Raw genomic sequence first — 21,637 nt, forward strand, 5'->3', positions numbered from 1 at the left:
TTGCCAAACGGAGAAGCGTGGAGTTCGATAGTTAGTCGCCTAAACGCACCCGACAGTCGTTCAAAACTTTTGGATGTACATATCTCCTACCTCTACCACCGTTGGTCAAGTTCCGAGAAGGCGATCTACGTTACATAACTTAACTTATTCTAATACGGATTGTTCTTTTTAAAAAATTACTAACTAACCAACTATTGTGGGATGAGCCTGGGTTGCCTCGTGGGGTAGATTACGCTGATTCCTTGCGTCGATTCTGTGGATGGGTTATCCTTAGCCTCGGCTACCGTCTCCTGTTGACCTTGTTGAATAATCACTGTTGCCTTTCTAGTCAGCAGCATCTTGATAATGCAGCCTAGCGTGATACCGATCAGGGTAAGAGATGTTATCGATATAGACCCGAAGGATAGCCAATGAAGTAGATGTATCTTTGTATGAATGCTGTCACTAGTCAGGTTCAAATGACGGATATGGTCTCGATGTGCCATATGGAGTATCTGTAATTGTTCCAGAGGAATGCGGTCTACTATGTTAGTGGTATTTACCTTCAATCCTGTGGTCGGGATAAAAGTCCTGCTGGGAGTATTTACGTTGATGTTGGTGAATTGCTCGCCGTTCAACGTAGTTGCGCATTTCGAAAATTGAATTAGATATGAACCTTCCAGTCTATTATTATGCATGCTGCAGTTGGATTGTATTGTAATGTTCGCATCCTGGATAATTATTGTGGCCTCGTTAATTCGTTTAACGATGTTGCGTCCATAGATTTTCTCAATTGGACAATGTGCTGACGAACCGCTAATGAGTTTTTGCATACATTTCGATGGTGTTTCAAGTTCAGAAGATTGACAGATAAATTGCTCTGCGTGCTGATCGCAAACTGATTTTGAACAAAACGGTGTGGTTCCATTGAGATAGAAACTGGCCTTTAGATGAACTCTCGTTCCGTTAGATATCACTGGTTCAATTTGGTAGAGAGTGTAGGCTTCGTTTGTTGCTTTAGGTATTCTCAGGATGTACTTGATTGAATCTTTAGTGGTTATGACATATGCTTTAGCGATTTCTAATACACTCTCTGCTGTGGCTACGTCTAATCCTTGGTCTTTCAAAAAGCGTTGAGCAACAGTTAATTCTGCAAGGCTAATCAGGCGGCTACTGGGAATATTTAGTCGAGCTAGGGTTATTGCATCACCAATTGTCTCTATTTGCTGGATGAGCTCGTCGATGTTCAATGGTAAGTTAATTGATGAAAATCCTTCGTTGAACTCAGATGACAGGTTGTTGTCGCTCGAGATGATTGAATTAATACTGTATGTTAGATTTCTAATTCTGATGTCTAATCCAGAGTTAATTCTAATTTGGTTATTTTCCTGATCAACAATCGAGTTAATGGTAGCATTGATAAGCCTTAAATCATCGGCATCCGGGCTGCCCGAGATGTACTTCCAACCTCTGCCTAAGCTGTCCCATCGTTTTACTCTTTTATCTGATATGTTGGTTTTTTAAAGGATTGAGATAGTTTTTCGATTTTTGTTTTTATAATAACCCTATTAGAAGTCTATCGTTAGCTATCTTTTCTTGGGCTTTTAAGTAGAGGACGTTAATAACGTTTTCTATCGGATTCATTTCGATTGGATGAATAATTCTTAGGTAGCTGTAACAAATTTTAGCGAGTTCAGTGCGTGATCTCTCACGTTTCGGACAGCAGAACGATCGCGCGGTCGGCCGAATTATTGTGTTCTGCATTGCGCGGCCGGTAATAAAATTAATCAGTTCAGTGCGTGATCTCTCATGTTTCGGACAGCAAAACGATCGCGTGGTCGGACGAAATATTGTGTTCTGCATTGCGCGGCCGGCAATAAAATTATTCAGTTCAGTGCGTGATACTTGTTTCGAAGCGGGCTTTGTAGTCATATGGCTACTGCTTCTGCCTCATACGCAGGAGGTCGTGGGTTAAATCCCAGGTCCGTTCCATTCTCCTACTTTGTATCTTTCTCTTTATTTCTCATGTTCTAGCAATCGCTAGAACTGGAAATGGACTTCCATACCGTTTCCATTACTATTCCTATACCTTCAACTTGAGTATTCTAACAGTAATCTGCTAGAATCGGAAATGAACTTATATAGCTCGTTTCCTACATCCAATTACAAATTCCATCAGTTACCTTTTCCTATCTATCACATTGGCAGCTCGTTAACCAAGACGGACCTCTGCCTCTCCAACCTAACCCAGAAATTCCAACAAATTCCGCATGAACTCGTGGCAAGTGCAGAGGTATATTCGGCTTGCAGTGGGCGAGTGATTGCATCATCATTTCCTCCCCCTTCCCTACATTGACTTGCATTCTGACGTGGCAGGCGCCAGTATGACCTAACAAATGAGATCACCAGTACTTGTACATTGAAGATGTGTGCTAAACCCAAGCAAACATCTGTTGGTTCCCTGTGCAAGAACAGCTGATCTGGTCATAATGGAGTAGCAACTACGAGCAGTCAATCAAGCTCAAGCTCAAGCTCAAGGTAGCTGTAACAAATTTTAGCTTTCCCCATGGGAAGTATGACAATGGGATTTTGTTTGATGTCATGAATGAATATTTCTGCGTGTCCTCCTATCGCTAGAAGTAACCTGAAAAGTGAGATTACAAAATTCTTTTTAAGTGTTTTTGTGTGTCTTGATTTGATTTTGATCTGTAATGGTTTTTAAGGTTTGGTCAACTATGTTTGCTTTTCTGTATCTATGGTTTGAAAGAGATGCTTTTCCTTTACATTTTGTATATATGTTTTTATTTTGTAAATTCCTGTACTCTTCCTCGTCTAAGCAAAGAATTTTGGAGTTCTTATTATTAACATGTAATTCAATGTTATCCAAAGCAGTCTGTATGGTTCTAGTCTGATTGTTTACAATTTTTAACCTGTTTAATGAGTTTGACGTACCATATATAATTTCTCTGGGTGCTATTTTGGTTGAAGAATGTTTCGTTTCATTATACAATGCTACGATGAGTTTTAGACCTTCATACAAATTAAGGTTCCTAGTTTTATCTTGATTGGCCTGATACATTTCTATTAATGTGTTATGGAATCTTTCTATAATTCCATTGCTGTTGCTAGTACTAGCAAAGTGTAAGAATATATTCAGATCCGTTAGGAATTTGGTCATTGTGGGATTCCGAAAGCTTGTCGCTTGGTCACATGTTATTTGTTTTGGAACACCGAAAGTTGAAAAATATCTAGTGAGTGTTTCTATTATGGTTTCCGTCTGTTCGTTTTCTATTTTGTATAGCTGAGCAAATTTAGAAAAAGCATCTACTATTGTAAGAAATTTTTCCGTTTCTTTAACAAAAACATCCATGTAGACATTATCAAAGGGCCTATTATACATTCGTCGTGTTATAGGAATTTTAAATGGATGTCTTTCATATTTTGCCAGTCTGCAATCTTCACAATTTTTTGAAAAATCACGCAATTTTCTATGAAGTTCGGGAAAAAATACTGATTTACTAGCTTCTTCATAAACTATTTTGTAATTTCTGTGGTTGAAGTTATGACTTTTCTTGATGAATTCTTCTTGTTCTTTGGGATCTATTATGTCTGGCAGTTTGAGATTACAATATTCAATTTTCATTTTCTTTCGAAAGTGCTTGTTGGCAATCCTTGCGCACGTCTTTGCTACCTCCAATGGAGCAAATATGCCGTTTGATGCGTTTGGATTTATATGTTCCTTAAGAAATCCAATTAATCGTTCCTCATCATAATTCGCTCGGTGGTAAATGTGCCTTGTGTATCCTGGAAATATTTGAATTAGTAAATATGGACTTTTCCTCTGATGATCGGTAACTCTAAAGAAAATTTGATTTTTGAACCTGTTTATGGGGTGGTTTCCATATATCTTGTCGTTTTCGAATACCTCATTCTCCATCTCGTGGTTGTTAACTTCTGTCTTTGGAATCCTGGAAAGGCCATCCGCGACGACGTTCTGCTTACCTTTTTTGTAAATAATTTTAAAGTCAAACTGTTCTAAGTACAAACGCTGGCGTGTCACCCTTCCAGTTGCGTCAGTGAGTTTCAGTTTCTTCGTAAGTGGTTCGTGGTCTGTGTATATCGTGAATTGTTTGCCGTATAGATATGATCTGAATGTTTTAGCTGCAAAGTATATAGCCAAAAGTTCTTTTGCAGTTGCTGAGTAATTTTCTTCTGCTCTGGACAAAGTTCTAGATAAATAAGCTATGGGCCGTTCAACTCCATTATCGAGCTGTGCAAGAACTGCTCCAATGGCAACATTTGAAGCATCTGTTGTGAGGATAAAAGGTTTATCGTAATTTGGATAAGTGAGAAGAAGATCGCTTGTCATAATGGCCTTTAATTTTTCAAATGTTTCCTCGTATTTGGCATTGACATCTATATTTTTATTTCCATTCCTCAACTGAGAGGTCATTGGTTTTGCTATGTGGGAGAAATTAGGTATGAACCGCCTGTAATAACTGATGGTTCCCAAAAATGATTGCAATGCTTTTCGATTCGTTGGTAATGGCCAGGATTTTATTGCTTCGATTTTCTGGGGATTTGGTCTTACACCGTCTGTTGTGACGAGATGACCCAAAAATTCGACTTCTTTTCTGAGGAACTCAGATTTATCGCACTGTATCTTCAAATTGGCTTCTCTCAATGTTTGAAGGATTTTCTTGATATCGCCCAAATGTGTTTGAAGATCTATGCTAAAGATGATAATATCATCCATGTAAACGAAACAGCGGATACCAATATGCTTTCTCAATACAGAGTCCATAAGCCTCTGAAATGTCGCTGGGAATTTTTCAGCCCAAATGGCATACGTACGTACTCGTATTTGCCATTGTCAACGTTAAATGCTATTTTTGGTAGATCCTTAGAGTTCACCTCAATCTGGTGAAAACCACTTGCCAAATCCAAAACGGTAAACGGCTTTTCTAAGTCTGTCCAATATTTCACTGATTTCGGGAATAGACTAGCGATCGGCCGGTGTTTTTTCGTTTAATTTACGATAATCAACAACGATCCGATATTTGCCTACATAACCCTACATCGCCCTGAGTCGTCAATTTTTTTAGGTACTACCCAGATTAGAGATGTCCATTGAGAAGAGGACTCCGTAATATTTCCGTTCTCCGATATTTTTTGAATTTGTGTTGAAACTTCATCACGAAGATGATAAGGATACTTATATGTCTTCTGATGAATCGGGTTTTCATCAGAAGTTTTGATGTTATGCTTCACCTCATGAGTGAAAGTTAACTTATCGTTATCATTGAAAAATACGTCTTTGTAATCTTTAAGAGTTTTACCCAGTAGACGTTTCTCTTCGGCATTCAGATGAGTGGTGGTGAAATTAAGCTTTACCTCTTTATTCTCCTGAGTCATTGAAAAATGCTCGCACGCGAACGGCGGAAGTGTGCAACGTATATTACTTTTATTCGTTTCCAGATGTACCACTGCTTTATTGTTTTTTGATAGATACACACCAGGAGTAAGAGTAACGTTTTTAGAAAGCTTCATCTTTTCTTCAATAAGGAAAGATCCGTTCGCAGTAGTAGTTATTTCAAATAAATTATCCCTTTGTTCATTAAAATGTATCTGGTTCACATGGTATCTAGAGAATGGAAATAGGTGGCTTTCGATGATCAATGCATGATTCTTGGTATTAATTTTGGCTCCTAGAATAGCTAGATTTTCATAACCTAAAAGTCCATCGAAAAACTTATGGAATCGAAATACATGGAATGGCAATTTTTCATCGCCAGCTTCTGGGAAAAGATTAACGTGTACCATTTTATCAATTTTAAAATTACCGTTCTTGTTCCTCACAACAGCAGGTTGTTTCACGGACTTTGCTTTATTAACATGCTCTGGGTTGAAATATGATTTGTTCGCTCCCGTATCCACCAAGATATTAAGGTAGCCTTTAGTAGTGGGAAGACGGAGGTACGGTAAGAAATTCAAGTCTTCTTTCCGATCACGCGTACTCGCTGAAAATTTAATTCGTCACACTCATCACTCGACACTACTTCTTCAATTTCTTCTTCACTATGTTCACTCGCGGTTTCGCCAAGTTCATTAACGTTTGCCTCTATTTTCATTTTTCGATGCGTTGGCGTTTTCTTGTCGGTTGTTCGTTCTATGGGCGGTCTGTAGTATGGTTTCGGTGGATGGCTACTGCTACCGTTGTTAGAGTTGCCAGGCTTGGTAAAATTTGAAAACGAGCGCTGATTTTGTCATACCTAACGGGTTTGTTCCTTGTTTCAGCGTTTTGGTTAACACATACTGCCTGATATGCAGTTTCCAGGGTTGAGGGGTTTGATTGGCGGATAATTGAGGCCAAGGGTTCGGCTATATTATCCAGATATTTGGAGATAGTAATTATATCTAGTAGCTCATTTACTGAAAGGGGTTTCGTCTGCAAGTTGGATTTAAGTTTTGTATTTATTTCCTTAATTTCATTGAAAAATCTTATATTCGTTTTGTCACCTTTTTTAAGATGAAATAAAAGAGACAAGTTGGTTGTGAGATCCTTCTGATCTCCATAATTTTCTAGCAGTATCGCTTTGATACCTGCGATTGTTTTAGGATTCCCGTTTGTACATAGTATAGTGCGGGCTTCCCCTCTTATTTTGTTCTTGATAGCCCTAATATAGTGGCCATCGAAAGTATCGGGTGCACCGTTGCTTTGATGACGTAGTCATCATAAATTTCGTCTAATTCTTCAAGCCACGCGGAAAGTTCTCTCCGGTTGCCTGAGAATTCTGACATGTTTTTGATCGGGTCAGGTATCACAAACGGATTAACCTGGTTACCCTGTGTCTGTCGCTGCAATTGCAACTTTAGCTCATCAAGCTGAGCTTTCAGCTGCTCGATCTCACTCTGACGTGTCTCGGGCATGATTATGAAGAGGGGAGTAAACTGAATTGATTGAGAGAATGAACTAGTTAACGTAATTTCACTTCACTTTAATTCAAAACACTAAAAATTGATATACAAACACTAAATTTGTGATTTTTGCAATGATAGTTTACTCACCCGAAAATAATGATGAACATAGGGTAGGTACGCTGCGGCGTATCTCGGATCGGTCGGCTGATTCACCACCAGGCTTCTGCGTAACGTGGTCCTAGGAATCGTCGCTGCTGCTAGTTGATCTTCTAGACTTCTGCCTAACGTGGATTATTTGGACGTCGTCGCTGCTGATGTTGTTTCAAATCACTGTTGTCCTTGACACTTTTTCACACCACTTTCGCGTATCCTACCGGCTGCGCCACTTAACTTATTCTAATACGGATTGTTCTTTTTAAAAAATTACTAACTAACCAACTTGGACGAGCACACGTCGACGAAAGAAAGAGGTCGGTACCTCGTGTGCGAATGCTATTTATTAATAAAAGGTGCTTACACTGCATAAATGTGGCGTGATGCGCCACGTATGTCTTACTTTATAGTTTCATTCCTTAACGATAAAAGTGTTGTTTTAGTCCCCTCTCGATGAGTTGTAAAATCGCCCATCAATCAATGCAATGCCTATGAAATTGGTATTCTCCAAGAGATAGTATACGGATGAAAATCTTTTTCATAAACAATCCATTATAACTATGATTTAAAAATTAGATTGACCATGTTCCAACCGCCATGACATCAGGTTTGACTGTGCGCCTGTTTTTACTTTTTGGTAGAGCTTTGAATGACTGGTCCTTCTGGGAAGTATTTTTAGTTAGCTCAGACTCGATGTTTACTGGTATATTGTTGTTGTATTTAGTTGAAACCTGGATAGACAACAAGTGACAAGGTTAGATTTTCTTCACAATTTGTTTTAACCTACCTTCAAACAAAGTTCGTTGTATTTATTTGGCAAAGTGCTAAACAGTGCCCCACATCCGAATTAAGATTGACAGTATTGATCGGAAGAAATATAAAACTTCGTCAGTTGACAATTCTAGGATATAACTGCCACCTCATAAGCTGTCGAATTCATTTCAATAATAATTAACTAGTTCTATGAACTTTTCCCTTTTAACTGCGCTTAGTTCCTTGTTGAAGAGCTAAATTAGACGAAAGATTTTAAATCAACAGCAAAAATATCCATGTCAATTTATTAAATAAAAAGATTTATTTTTTGATAACATTTTGACCTGCTTCTGAGGAGAAGAGACATTTTGCCACTGTTCAGAATGTCTGAAATCCCAGGCATTACATCCAGGAAATCCTTGAAGCGAGCGAAGAAAAATAAATGGAATTGACATTTTTGCTAAATGCGTATTTAATGCGACACCCTTCTGTTGATGGAAAGGTAGCAGAAGTAAATATTTGATTTTACATTCAGTGGCACCGGAGGATGCTGCGGTGAGCTACCACACCGGAAAAAATCTTTTCCTTCAAAACGGAGAAGTGGACTCAAAGGCGCTGCCGCCATTCCGCCATTCTACCCAACGACTCATCCAAGAAGTGCGAATATTTTCTGTAACCCTCGTCGTAAAAGCGAATGTGTCTTCTTGTGAAAAAGGAACTTCCTTTTCGCATTATTCGTCCTGGAGCTTCTACTTAACTTACCCCGGCTGGGACGAATGCCAACCGGAAAAGCATTAGAGCGAAGATAAATTTGAATCACATCAACGCCCTTCATCAGGCGGACGACATATGCTGTTCACAAGGTGTCCATGGTCGCCGCCGGCAGGCTGAAAGAAAATCATACAGTTTGTCGAATCAACAACCCACAAGTTGATCACGTGTGTCTGTGGGTTGGTCTATTATTATTTTCGTATCTACAAGATTCGGAATGGAGGGGCAGGAAATTGTGAAAGGAAATGACACACTTGCGGCAAAAAGACAACCGAATTGAAGGCATTCTTTTTTCTATCGGGGGACATGGAATCTTGACTTATGCATCACTTATGTGCAGAGAAAATTATTAGATTCTGATAGGAGTGCATAATTTGGACACTACAAATTGTTCGTTCCCTTGTTCCTTCCAATCGCATATAGTTAGGGTGAAAACATATGATGATTACTTCTATTGTTACGTTTGATGTTATCAGATCTGGGTTCGAAAAAATAAACACATTATGTTGTGTCTCGGGTCAAAGTTTTTGCATAAGATTTATAGCCAGAATAAAGCAATATTTTGTTAGTTTTAATCCTCTAACGTTAATGAATGAAGATGCAATTGATAAAACTTAAAATCAGATAGACGTGTATTTGCCTTTTGTGATTTTTTAGCTGTGTTCATTACTTTCATTTCGAAATGAAGAATGTAACAGTATTACAATGATCCTATTGTACCGGTTTTTCGTGTTTTTTTGCTAACATGTAAATCAAACCCAATTGCTTCCCACTCCTTTTTTTTGGTTAATGCATATCCAATAGAAAATATGTATATCTTAACGAATCATTGTTTTATTTTTTTTCTATTTCAGGTATGCACCGAGCATTTAAAGGAAACCTAATTCCAAGGAACCGAGGACATGAAATTGTATATATCTTATACAATTAGTGAGTGTGATATAATATGAGAAGCATATATTCAGTACAATCGACACACTGACTCCGAATCCAATTTTAATTTATCATGCGTTGAAAACTAGACTTAGTTTGCCTTGATAACAACAATTTCAGCTAGTGAAATTTTGCTGCAGGTCAGAAACAGCCCAAATTCCTGGTTCATCGATAAATTAAACCAACAGCAAAATAACCTCGTTGGGAATTGGTCAATTTGTGGAGCACCCCAATAACACTATTTGGTGCAAATTGTGCGTATGTACATTATCATATGTATTTTATTGCCACATACCCCCGTCATCCTAATATTCCAATCAAAACATAATTTTCATCCCTATTCCGATTATAATGCTTAGATGGAAAAGCGTTTGCTAGCTGCGAATTATGAACGGCTGATGCATATTGCTGCAGGGAGGTGCAGTATCGATCAGCTTTTAATAAATTTCAGTGAAGTCGGACGGACGTGGGAAAACGCGGTGCAGTGCCATCCCATCAGTGGCCGGCTGTGGCCAGGGGGAATGAGAAATCATCTCCTGTTCGCAAACATTAATATCATATTCTTAATTAGCATATGTTTAGCTTGAACACATGGAACATCGCCATGCAATGCACGTTCCACGCAAACGGAATTTGCACTCTAAAGTGAGGTTAGATTTCAAAAATTTGATATTCGATGCATTTTAAAGCACTGTTATCTTAGAACGAGTGTATGCCACTAGCAAACTTCTATATGTTTGTGAATATTTCGAATTCCATGGACATTTCAGCATGTGTTGATACAAGTAGATTAGTTTCGTACGTTTCATCAACAAAACTTTCGATATTGTAATTGCCGATCTACCCAATCCGGAGCACTTTCGAAACTCCCCGAATCAACTGCCTCAGTGTGAGCACACTCTTGTTAGTTTACCGCGGGACAGGAAATCTTCGCACTCGAAATTAAGGAAAACCTAATCAGCTTTGTCACTTTTTACACTTTTATCTGGCTTCACTCCTTATTCTCCTTATAGCTAGCTAACCTCACTCTGGGCCCCCTTCTTTTTTAGCAACATCCTTCCTTCCTGATGCGGGTCCGCTAAGGCTTCGACCACGTCGTTCTGCTTCATAGATGGGAGATTTAACTCCGGGTTGGTTTGTGTCCTAGGCTACCGATATTTGGCGGATCGGTCTTCGGCCAACAGCTATGCAGGAATCTACTCAGTGGGGGGACGCTTTAGGACGACGCAAGGATTCCCCGGGAATTGGGACCGTATCGCAAATATAGTGGTCGAAATGGTGAAACAACGGGGTCCTATGACGTTCGAAACGAAAGCACATATCACAATCACGGTCACAGTTTAGAAAACCCGGAAGATATCTGGAGATAAAGGCTAGGCAATTACCTGATATCCTGGTCTTATGGCTTCCAATATTGATTTTCGAAAACTACTCACTTTCGCTGACTTGTCTCTTTGGACTTCTTAACTCGATCATGATTGACGGGTAGGTCAACTCAAGAACACAAAAAAAATAGTTTCCCACGATATTTTTAAATTTCTCTTGCAAATTTGGAGCAATTTCATGAAAAAGAAATAAAAAAAAACTTATGGACATTCAAAAGAAATTTCCGAATAATTTTCGGTGGGAATTATGGAAAATTTTCGGTTGAAATTTAGATGAATTTCTTAAAATTTCGAATAAATTTTCATGAAAATTACAAAGGCTTTTTGACAAAAATTGCAAATATTTTTCTTATGGAAACTCAAACCGTTTTTGGTGGGAAATTCAAATAATTTCTCGTGGAAATTTTCCGAAATTTATTTAGAAATTCCAAAGATTTTCCAGCGATAATTCCAAAGAATTAGCATTAGAACTCCCGAAGAAATTCTGGAATTTTGAAGAATTTTGCTTATATGTGAATAATTCTTCGCGAAAATTCCAAAGAATTTCCGAAATTAAGAAAAATATCCCGGTGACTACCCAGAAAATCTCCAGTGGAAATTCTGAGGGGTTTCTCGCGGAGATTTCGGAGAATTCCTCTTAAAAGTCCCAAAGAATGTCTTTTGGAAATTCTACAGACCTTTTCTTGGATAAATTACCATTGAAGAACTTGTCTCTAAGAAAGGGTCAGGGACGGACGGATTTCCACTGTTCCTGAAAAAGTGCTCCACTGAACTAGCAACTCCGATCACGGTTTTGTTCAACCGGTCGCTGTATGAAAGGACATTCCCAACCCTTTGGAAAACAGCTTTCATCATTCCAATCCATAAATCTGGCAACATCAGAAATGTGGCGAACTATCGTGGCATTTCTATACTATGCTGTTTGAGCAAAGTATTCGAGAAGCTGATGCACAACATTATTTATACCATTGCCTCACCAATAATTTCGACTAATCACAACTAACCTGATGTGCTACGTGTCCACGCTTTCGAGAGAAATGGAAAAGAGAAACCAAATCGATTCGGTATACGTTGACTTCGCAAAAGCATTCGATATCGTACCTCACACCCTAGTAATCGAAAAACTAAAGCAAATAGGCTTCCCACACTGGATTACGGAATGGCTTTCCTCGTATCTCTCTGGTCGTTCCTCGTACGTAGTGGTCAACGCAGCAACCTCGCACTCATTCTATATTAGGAAGATATCAACAACATGTTGATCTGGTGTAGTGATAATGGCATGCGTTTAAACAACAATAACTGCAAGGTCATATCGTTCACTCATTCCAACAACCCAATACACCACCAATACACTTTAGGAACGGAGGTACTGCAACGAGTTTACTTCTATCTGCGATCTTGGAGTCACAGTAAGCTTCAATACAAGGAGCATGTGGGTATAACGACTGCCAGAGCTTTGTCAACATTAGATTAGGGTTCTTTTACCGTCACGCCTCCGAATTCACTGACGTATACACATGTCTCACATGTCTCGAACACGTTCAGAAAACGTTTGTTAGATTTGCTCTGCAACTGCTACCCTGGAATAATCGAAACAATCTTCGCGTATTCAGGACGGTGCCAATTGATAGGATTAGAACCTACCGACGAATAAAGTTGCAACGCTTTTTCATCATCTTCGACGTCATAGCCCTGATATCCTGCTCTGATATCCTCGGGCAGATACCGTTTAACGTCCCTCTCAAACGGTTCCGGAGCTCCAACTTTCTGGCCGTTCCGTATCACCGTACGCATTATGGTTATAACAATCTGCTTGACTCCTGCATTCGATTATTCAACTCTGTTTATTTTAATATTTCCAAAAATGTTTTCAAAAGCCGGATAAACAGAATTGTTTAGTTATAAGAAAGATTCTATAAGTAGTAAAGTGCGGTCTGTACGATGTAGTGTCGAAGACGGTGATTAACACTACGAATACTGTGATAAAATTACTAACGCGGACTACCGTGATCAGAAAATCATGGGAACTAAATTTTCAAACAGCTGGTTCTCTGCCGTCTTTCGACCGATTTTCACAATTGTTTTACGGATGTCTTACCCATCTCATCTAGTTTACTATACTAGTGAGTTATGTTTCTAGGGAGGCTTTCTCCCTAGAGGGGCGTGAGTAAGGATGGTTTTTGTTCCAAAATATAGTAAAGTAAACTTTACATGACATAACGGCGTGTTTAGTAGAACAATATTAATACAAAAAAATGAGCGTTGCCGAAATTTGAACTACGTGAAAATATAGCTCCTTATCTTTCATTTCCTGGGTATTTAAAAAAAAAACAACTTTTTTTTCCTTTCCAAATGGAACCTGCATTCTAATCTAATACCAGCTGCCAGTCACGAGTCCCTCACGAGTTGACTCGTCATTTATTTTTTAAATATTTTTCATGAATTAAATGCAAGGAATGAATATTCTTCATGTTCTTTTATTTTGAACCTAATTTAAAAGGCTCAAATATGGAAAAGCATGACGGAGCCAAAATTATTAAGTTCAACATTTGGCTAGCAAACATACTGCTTCGCAAGGGTTGAACCCACTAATATTTTTAACAGTGTTTGTTTAGTTTCAATTTTATACTTTTTGGATTTAAATGAAAATTAGTGAAATTCGTAGAAATTATTCCAGATAATTGAGAAATTTCAAATTGATTGTTTGAGCTCAAAAAACGACAGGATTGAAAACCTAATGATTGTTTATAACATTTCCAAGATAATATAAAACTATTTTAACCTACCGAGATAAGCATGCCAAGACCATGCTGCAGGTGGCTGAGTTGTATTCCCGGTTCGGTCTAGGAAATGTTTAGGTTGGACATTTCCTCGGCATTTCTATGTGGGATGGTTTTATTATGATATTTTTGGTTTTGAAAGTAAGGAATACATTTTATTCTATGGAGTTTTTATAAATATTACGGGGCTTAATAATTAGTAAAGCTTTTCTAAATTACGCTTCTGATCATTGTTGAGCTAGATTTTTTCCACTAGATAGATGAATAAAAGTAAAGCTCATCGATTACTTCAAAGTCTGGTGGTTGTACCAAGAGTCATGAAAATAAGTGTCTTTTTAGAAGAAGATGCATTTGATGCATAGGGCAGGAGATTGATTTTCGTTTACTGGTTAACTTTTCTGAACTCTTAGGCAATTTAGGTTTTATTAGAGTCATCCCTTCAGCACGATTTTTGTGTCTAAAAATTCAAACTCTTCTCCAAAAACTTCTAAAACTACCCTGGTTCTGATCGTCCAGGTTTTGTGTTTGCGTTTTATGTTGGTGGTATTCGACTTGACCAAATAATTGAACGTTATTGAAAGTGATTGCCAAAAGCAAAATAGCAATAATGCGACAACACAATGAAAAGTGGACTAATTTTTAAATTGGCAATGAATTTCGAGTGAAAATAATCGTTTCGAATGAGTATTTCTCCAAGCTCACGCAGTGCAATATCATAGAAAGTTGCATGTTTGCCACAACATTTGTAGTAAAATGAATTTGCTTGTCTGGATGAATCACTCGTTCTCATCAACTATGCATCGCAGCGATATGATCTCTAGGACAAAATACATATTTTTAAGTTTTTTGCCTTTCTCGTATACAAAGTATACGTAAAGGCTATAGGATCACTCCAAAACCGAACTTTTGATAGAAGGCTCGGAGACCCATAGTGTTATATACCAATCGACTCAGTTCGACGAATTGAGGTGATGTCTGTATGTGTGTATGTATGTGTGTGTGTGTGTGTGTACAAAAATGTGAGACACACTTTTTGGTACTTAGCATTATTCGATTTGCTCGCAACAAGTTGCAGTCGACGCGGATTGTGGTCTAGTTGTTTCCTATTGAAAATTGGCCCGATCGGTCATTGCGTTCCAAAGTTATTGAAAAAACATTGTTTTTCTGCCAAGGGTCCCCCCTTGGAAAAAAAAATTCAAAAACGAAAAAAAAATTTTTTTTCAAATTTTGCAGCAATGCATTCAAATGACCGCAAATGCATATGAATTGATGTAAAAAGTAAAATCTATCCCCCTAAAGTGCTATTTTGACCTCTCTTATGTTTTTTTTATTATTTTTTTAATGCGCGAGAAAGGCACCACCAACGCTAGGTGGATTGATCTGGGTTTTTTATACCCATGTCACTTTTTGTTGAAATCAGAAGAGATTTTATTTTAAACTAAAAGCTAGATATTTACTTCCATTTTTGCCTTTATTGTGCACTTAGCATGACTCATTTTTGCGCTCATCTGTTTACCGTATATCAATTGAAATCTGATTTCTATTTGAATGAGGTAGTAAGGATTTCTATGAGCATGTTGGATAGTTTTTACTGATAAATTGAAGTTACACAATCAAAAATACGACAGAAAAAAAGTGTAAAAAGTGAATTATGTGTATCTACATTACTTCTCCTTCTTCGTTTTGGCATTACATTCCCCACTAAGACATTGCCGCCTCACAGTTGAGTGTTCAATCAGCACTTCCACAGTTATTAACTGCGAGGTTTCTAAGCCAAGTTACCATTTTTTTACCATCACATTTACCACCAAAGTTTCAATTTTGGTATATATTTGGGAAAGGATTGGGTGTATATGTGCATAAGATGACGATGCAGAGCATAATCTCCATCCAAGCCTTTCTTAGCTGTTTGCAGGGGATAACATAAATATATCGAGTTCGGCTTCGTCATGCACTTTGACGCTTGAGCTCCAACAAACTATTAATTTAGACTATAACTTGGTAATTTCGGTACCCCTGAGTTTATATACGATTATTGGAATAAAAAAATCCAGGAATCTCATTTTAAATGGGACGCGATAAATAATAATCGTTGGTCTTCCAACTACAAAGATCCGTTTCAGGGAGAAAAAAAAGTTGTTCGAGACCCCTCGGTAGATTTTTTTCAAATAGTCACGAAATGAAAGCTTAAGAGCTATATTTTCACGTAGTGAAAGTTTTGGCGATGCTCATTTTTTTGTCATAAAGGTCCCCCATACACACGCCGTGTATTTCAGTGTAAACAACACTTTTGAAAGATGAAAAATGATATGCAAATTTTGCTGAAGAACACTACGAAAATCCGTGCCAATGGAAACCCGTCATGTCCATGCCAGTTCGTAAAGGCCATATGTACGATATTCCACTCAGTTTTGCCTAAACCAGATGTTCTAGGTTCTCCAAACTGTTCTGGAGTTTGGATCAATTGGTCTACCAGGTCAACTGCGCTCGATAGCTATCCAAAATCGACTAGTCATGTCCATACAAGTCCGTAGAGCCCATGCGTATGATTTGCAGCTCAGATATACTCAAACCAGATGTTCTAGGCTCTCCAATGTGTTCTGGAGTTTGGATCAATTGGTCTACCATGTCAACTACGCTCGATAGCTATCTGAAATCGACCAGTCATGCCCATACAAGTCCGTAGAGCCCTCGCGTATAATTTGCAGCTCAGATATACCCAAACCAGATGCTCTAGGCTCTCCAAACTATTCTGGAGTTTGGATCAATTGGTCTACCATGTGGTTCATTCGCCTCCTAAATGGTACGCAGCACTTTCCTTTCGAAAACTCCCAGTGCACGTTGGTCCTCCACGAACATCATCCAGGTCTCGTATCCGTAGAGAACTACCGGTCTAATAAGCGTTTTGTAGACAGTCAGTTTGGTACGGTGGCGAACTCTATTCGATCGGAGCGTTTTGCAGAGTCCAAAGTACGTACGATTTCCTGCCATGAAGCGACTCCGAGTTTCTCTGCTTGTATCGTTATCGGAGGTCACCAGTAAGCCCAAGTACACCAGTTCTTTAACCACCTCGATTTTGTCACCACCAATACAAACTCGTGGTGGGTGGCTTGCGTTGTCATCTCTTGAGCCTCTTCCTATCATGTACTTCGTTTTCGACGTGTCGATGACAAGTTCAATCCGTTTAACTTCGCTTTTCAGTCTGATGTAGGCTTCCTCCATCCTCTCAAAGTTACGTTCCATAATATCAATGTCGTTGGCGAAACCAAATAACTGGGCGGACTTCGTGAAAATCGTACCACTCAATCCCTGCCCTTCGTATTACTCCCTCCAAAGCGATGTTGCACAGCAGACACGAAAGACCGTCACCTTGATCAACCGTATCAGTTTATCCGGAGATCCGCATTCTAATATATGCAATAGCTGCCATAGCTGGTCCCGATCAATTGTATCATATGCAGCTTTGAAGTCTGTGAATAGATGATGCGTGTGCACGTTGTATTCGCGGCATTTCTGCAATGTCTGACGTACGGCGAACACCTGATCTGTGGTACAGCGCTCACCCATAAATCCCGCCTGGTATTGCCCCAAGAAATCTCTTGCAATTGGTGTTAGTCGGCGGCATAAAATTTGGAAGATTAGCGCTCTAGCCAGTGCCCTACCACCGTATTTAAACAGTTCTCCTGGTAGTTGGTCAACTTCAGGGGTTTTGTTGTTATTCAGCCGGCCGATCTCCTCCTGAATTTTATGGATATTCGGAGCCGGAAGTCGTGTGTCCTGCGCGCGTGCTCATTGCCATACCACCACCGTTGTCTGCCATATCGCCATTCAGGTGCTCTTCGTAGTGCTGCCGCCACCTTTGAATCACCTCACGCTCGTTCGTAAGAAGGTTCCCGTTTATGTCCTTACACATATCAGGCAGTGGCCCGTGGCCCTTACGTGAACGGTTCAACTTCTCATAGAACTTTCGTGTGTTATTAGCGCGGTACAGTTGCTCCGTCTCTTCACGGTCTCGATCTTCTTGCTGGCGCTTTTTCCTCCGAAAATCGAGTTTTGTCTGTTCCGCGCCCGTTTGTATCGTGCCTCGTTCGCCCTCGAGCGGTGTTGCAGCAATATCCACCCATGCTGCATTCTTCTTCTCACATTCGCTCACTCACATGCTCACTGCGCCGTCATACCAGTCGTTTCTCTGATCTGGGGCCACCGTGCCTAGTGCAGCGGTTGCGGTGCCTCCAATGGCGGATCGATTATCTCTCCAGCCATCTTCAAGAGATGCTGCGCCTAGCTGCTCTTCCGTTGGAAGTGCCACTTCCAGCTGCTGCGCCTAGTCTTGGGCTAGTCTACCGTCTTGTAGCCGCCCAATGTTTAGCCGCGGCGGACGACTCCGACGCGTGTTGATCACCGTCGAGAGTTTTGAGCGCAGACATACTGCAGCGAGGTAGCGGTCGGATTCAATATTCGCAGTGCAGTAGGGACCGTACACATATTACGTAAGCACCTATAAGCGGTAAGTGCGTACGTTCGTGATGTCGGAGAAAAATTTACCGTCGATTAGAACGTGATCGATTTGGTTTTCCGTTACTTGATTAGGTGATTTCCATGTGGCCTTGTGGATATTCTTGCTGGAAAAGAAATTGCTTCGGACTACCATTCCGCGAGAGGCTGCAAAGTTGACCGGTCTATACATTTCCTTCCTTCCTACCTGAGCGTTTATGTCACCGATGACGATTTTGACGTCCCGCAGTGGGCTTCCATCGTATGTCTGCCTTTTATCCTCAGCTTGCACATCCTTGCGTTGATTGGCTGCCACCCAATCACGCGTTGGCGCATCTTTCCCAGCACTATGAAGCCGGTTCCCAGCTCGTTGGTGGTGCCACAGCTTTGGTAGAAGGTAATCACTCGATGCCCGCTTTTCCACACTTTCTGTCCTGTCCAGCAGGTTTCCTGCAGCGCTACGAGAATCGACGCGGAACTCGCCATCTCCGGATTGGCAATCCTACGCCTTTGCTCGCAAGGCTACTGGGGACCCTTTCCAGAATCTCTTCTTCTTATTTTTTACGGAAAATACTACGTAATTTAAACAGGAAATTAAAAAAAAGTGTACCAACAGGAAGTTTTAGAGATACAAAAAGGGGAACATTGTACGAAATTTTCACGGACAGAAACAATATCAATAGATATTAATCAAAGAAATCATTGGCGATTCGCCGTCAGTCAAATGCATCTGGTGAACCATCACAGTCTGGAGTGATAATTTACCAACAGAATCCCGCTTGCCTATTTTCATGATAAACTCCACATTAACCTCTAGAAGGGGGGGCCCTCCTTAGCCGTGCGGTAAGACGCGCGGCTACAAAGCAAGACCATGCTGAGGGTGGCTGGGTTCGATTCCCGGTGTCGGTCTAGGCAATTTTTGGATTGGAAATTGTCTCGACTTCCCTGGGCATAAAAGTATCATCGTGTTAGCCTCATGATATACGAATGCAAAAATGGTAACCTGGCTTAGAAACCTCGCAGTTAATAACTGTGGAAGTGCTTAATGAACACTAAGCTGCGAGGCGGCTCTGTCCCAGTGTAGGGATGTAATGCCAATAAGAAGAAGAAGAAGAACCTCTAGAAGGAATTGAATCCACCGGCAAGTCCATCAGTTGAGCAGCCATAGATAGGAGAATTATTTGATTTTGTTTTGATTGAAATTTTATTTTTGTTAATTTTATACTAAAACGACTGGGGAGACTTGATCCCCTTTTCTGATTCCCGATGTATCACAGCCAAGAATAAATAAAATACGTGATTTCCACACAGATTCTCTAAGAAAAATAGTATTTAACTTTACTGATGTATGACAGTCCTTAAATTATTGTTGTTATTGATACACAATCGATGTTTTGGAGTGCTGTCAAAAATCCACTTTTAAAATATTCGGGGGAAATTGATCTCTCTCCAAGAACTTGCTTTGATAAAACTAGAAAAGTGCCCTCAGATTTTAAAAATATTTTTCCTTCAAAATACGCGGAATTTTCGAACTGCTGTGCGTATACATGAACGATTTTTGTTACTGAATTCGACAGCACATGCAATTTTAAAATTTAGGGAGACTTGATCCCCTTTCTATGATATCTGCGCAATAAATATTTTTCCTGCTAACCCTTCATCAAATCTGTCAAATCTATAAAAAAAATAGAAGCCTGAGAACAAATCTATATTTTTTGGATTTTTTTCGAATCAATTTTTTTTGGGATCAAGTGTCCCCATATTGAGGCAATAACTTCAAATCCAAATATCCTAAAACTTTGATGGAATGTTGTCATTTTCATCAATACAGATCATAAAGCATATTTATGGCTTTGTGCTGTGAAAAAACGAAAGCATTTGGTCATTGATGAAAAGTTGTTCAAATTTGTGTGGCCAAAAAATCTTTAGGAAGGTCAAAACATGCAAACCACCCTGCAGAGTAAATAAGGTGGTCAATCCAAAAAATAACTCACCACATAAAGGTCATTTGTGTGGAGGATCTGTACTAAAAAATACGCTAGAGCAAAACTACTTTAGTTCTCGATAAAACAGGGGGTAATCAAGTCTCCCCACCTTCCCCTAATCATTATATTATTTCGTAATGCGTTATCATTGTGCACATGCACAACACATATGATATTTTGTTAAAATGAAATTTTAAAAAGTCTACGTAGACTTCAAGGGAGCGGAGAGGTTTGGAAAAGTCTGCGAAAGTCTACTAGGTTGAAGGGGATATGAAAATTTGAAAATACCGTAATGAATGAAGAAATGGAGAGATCAAAAGAGCGATTTATCACACGTAATTCATCTTCGCCTTTTTCAATCTCAAGAGCAGAAACTCGTTTTGAATCGCTGCGTTTTTAATACCTTAATTAAACTTCAACAATCTAAAACGTATCCTTCACGATTGCGTTGATATTCTCTAAACCAAGTTCCCTTGTAACTGTCTTCGGTCGGATCACTACAAAATATTGTATAAACACGTTTTTACTCAAATTTCTTTTGTTGTGCGGTTTTAAGCCGAAACGCAACATATAGTCTGTAAAAACACTTATTTGACGGAAAACCCACGATCCAGTAGACACTATTGCATAAATATCAAAAAGAGAAATAACAGAAGAAGAAATATGGCAAGATATATAGAGCAAGTTATAATTGCAATTTAATTGATTAAATAACCAACATGTAGACCCAAACTCCACCTTACCGCTTGAGCCAAGTTGAGCTCTGCTCTATCCGTTCTAACTCGGCCAGGAAAATTTACGGCCTTGGGATATAACTATAATGTTCCGTTTAACATCCTAGCTTCAAATCATCCCATTGGCAATGAATGAAACAAGCACGATTACGATAACCCACAGCCTGAATGGCACATATTAGCACTTCTTCGCCCGGTAACCTACTTTCACCCGATACAAACACGAGGAAGACAGAGTATTTCCTCTCGTCCCGCGCGCAAATCCATGCCGGTATATTTTATGGTCTTGTGCCCGAAGCAGCTTTACCCTTAAGCTGTCGGCGAAACGTGACTCGATTGCAGAGATTGTCTCTACCTTTTTTTCCATTTTCTTAACCTTGATCCTACGCCACCACAGCGCTCCAAAGGGATACCAACTACCACCGCCATTATTCTTATCCCACCAGGCGCACACACCACTCTTCGGGTTGGCCTTTTTTCTTGTCCTTCGAAGCCTTTTGAAGATATATTTAATTCATTTTGCCAGCCGGCAAGGCTGGCTGAAACCAAAATAGAATAGTCAAACACGAACGGGAATCTAAGCGAGCGTGCCCGGATTTGGGTTAAAGTGAGATCTTGTTTTGAACCATATTGATTAGACGTAATTTGATAAGGCATTCGTCTGGTATCAGCTGAGACGGAACGGATACCGAATTTCTTTATCTGTTTCTCGTTTTTAATGGTGGAGAGAAGACACGCTGAATCTGTAT

At 39.5% G+C, this 21,637-nt stretch overlaps 1 protein-coding gene and 1 pseudogene across 1 annotated transcript in view; one reads left to right on the top strand and one right to left on the bottom strand.

Moving 5' to 3' along the window:
* Positions 1-21,637, top strand: part of LOC134227381 (uncharacterized) — an 831,489-nt gene that overhangs the window by 654,793 nt on the left and 155,059 nt on the right. The gene's annotated exons all lie outside the window — the stretch shown is intronic.
* LOC134219498 (uncharacterized) lies at positions 192-7,339 on the bottom strand (annotated as a pseudogene).

Source organism: Armigeres subalbatus, chromosome 3 (assembly GCF_024139115.2).
Source record: "Armigeres subalbatus isolate Guangzhou_Male chromosome 3, GZ_Asu_2, whole genome shotgun sequence".
NCBI lineage: Eukaryota > Metazoa > Arthropoda > Insecta > Diptera > Culicidae > Armigeres > Armigeres subalbatus.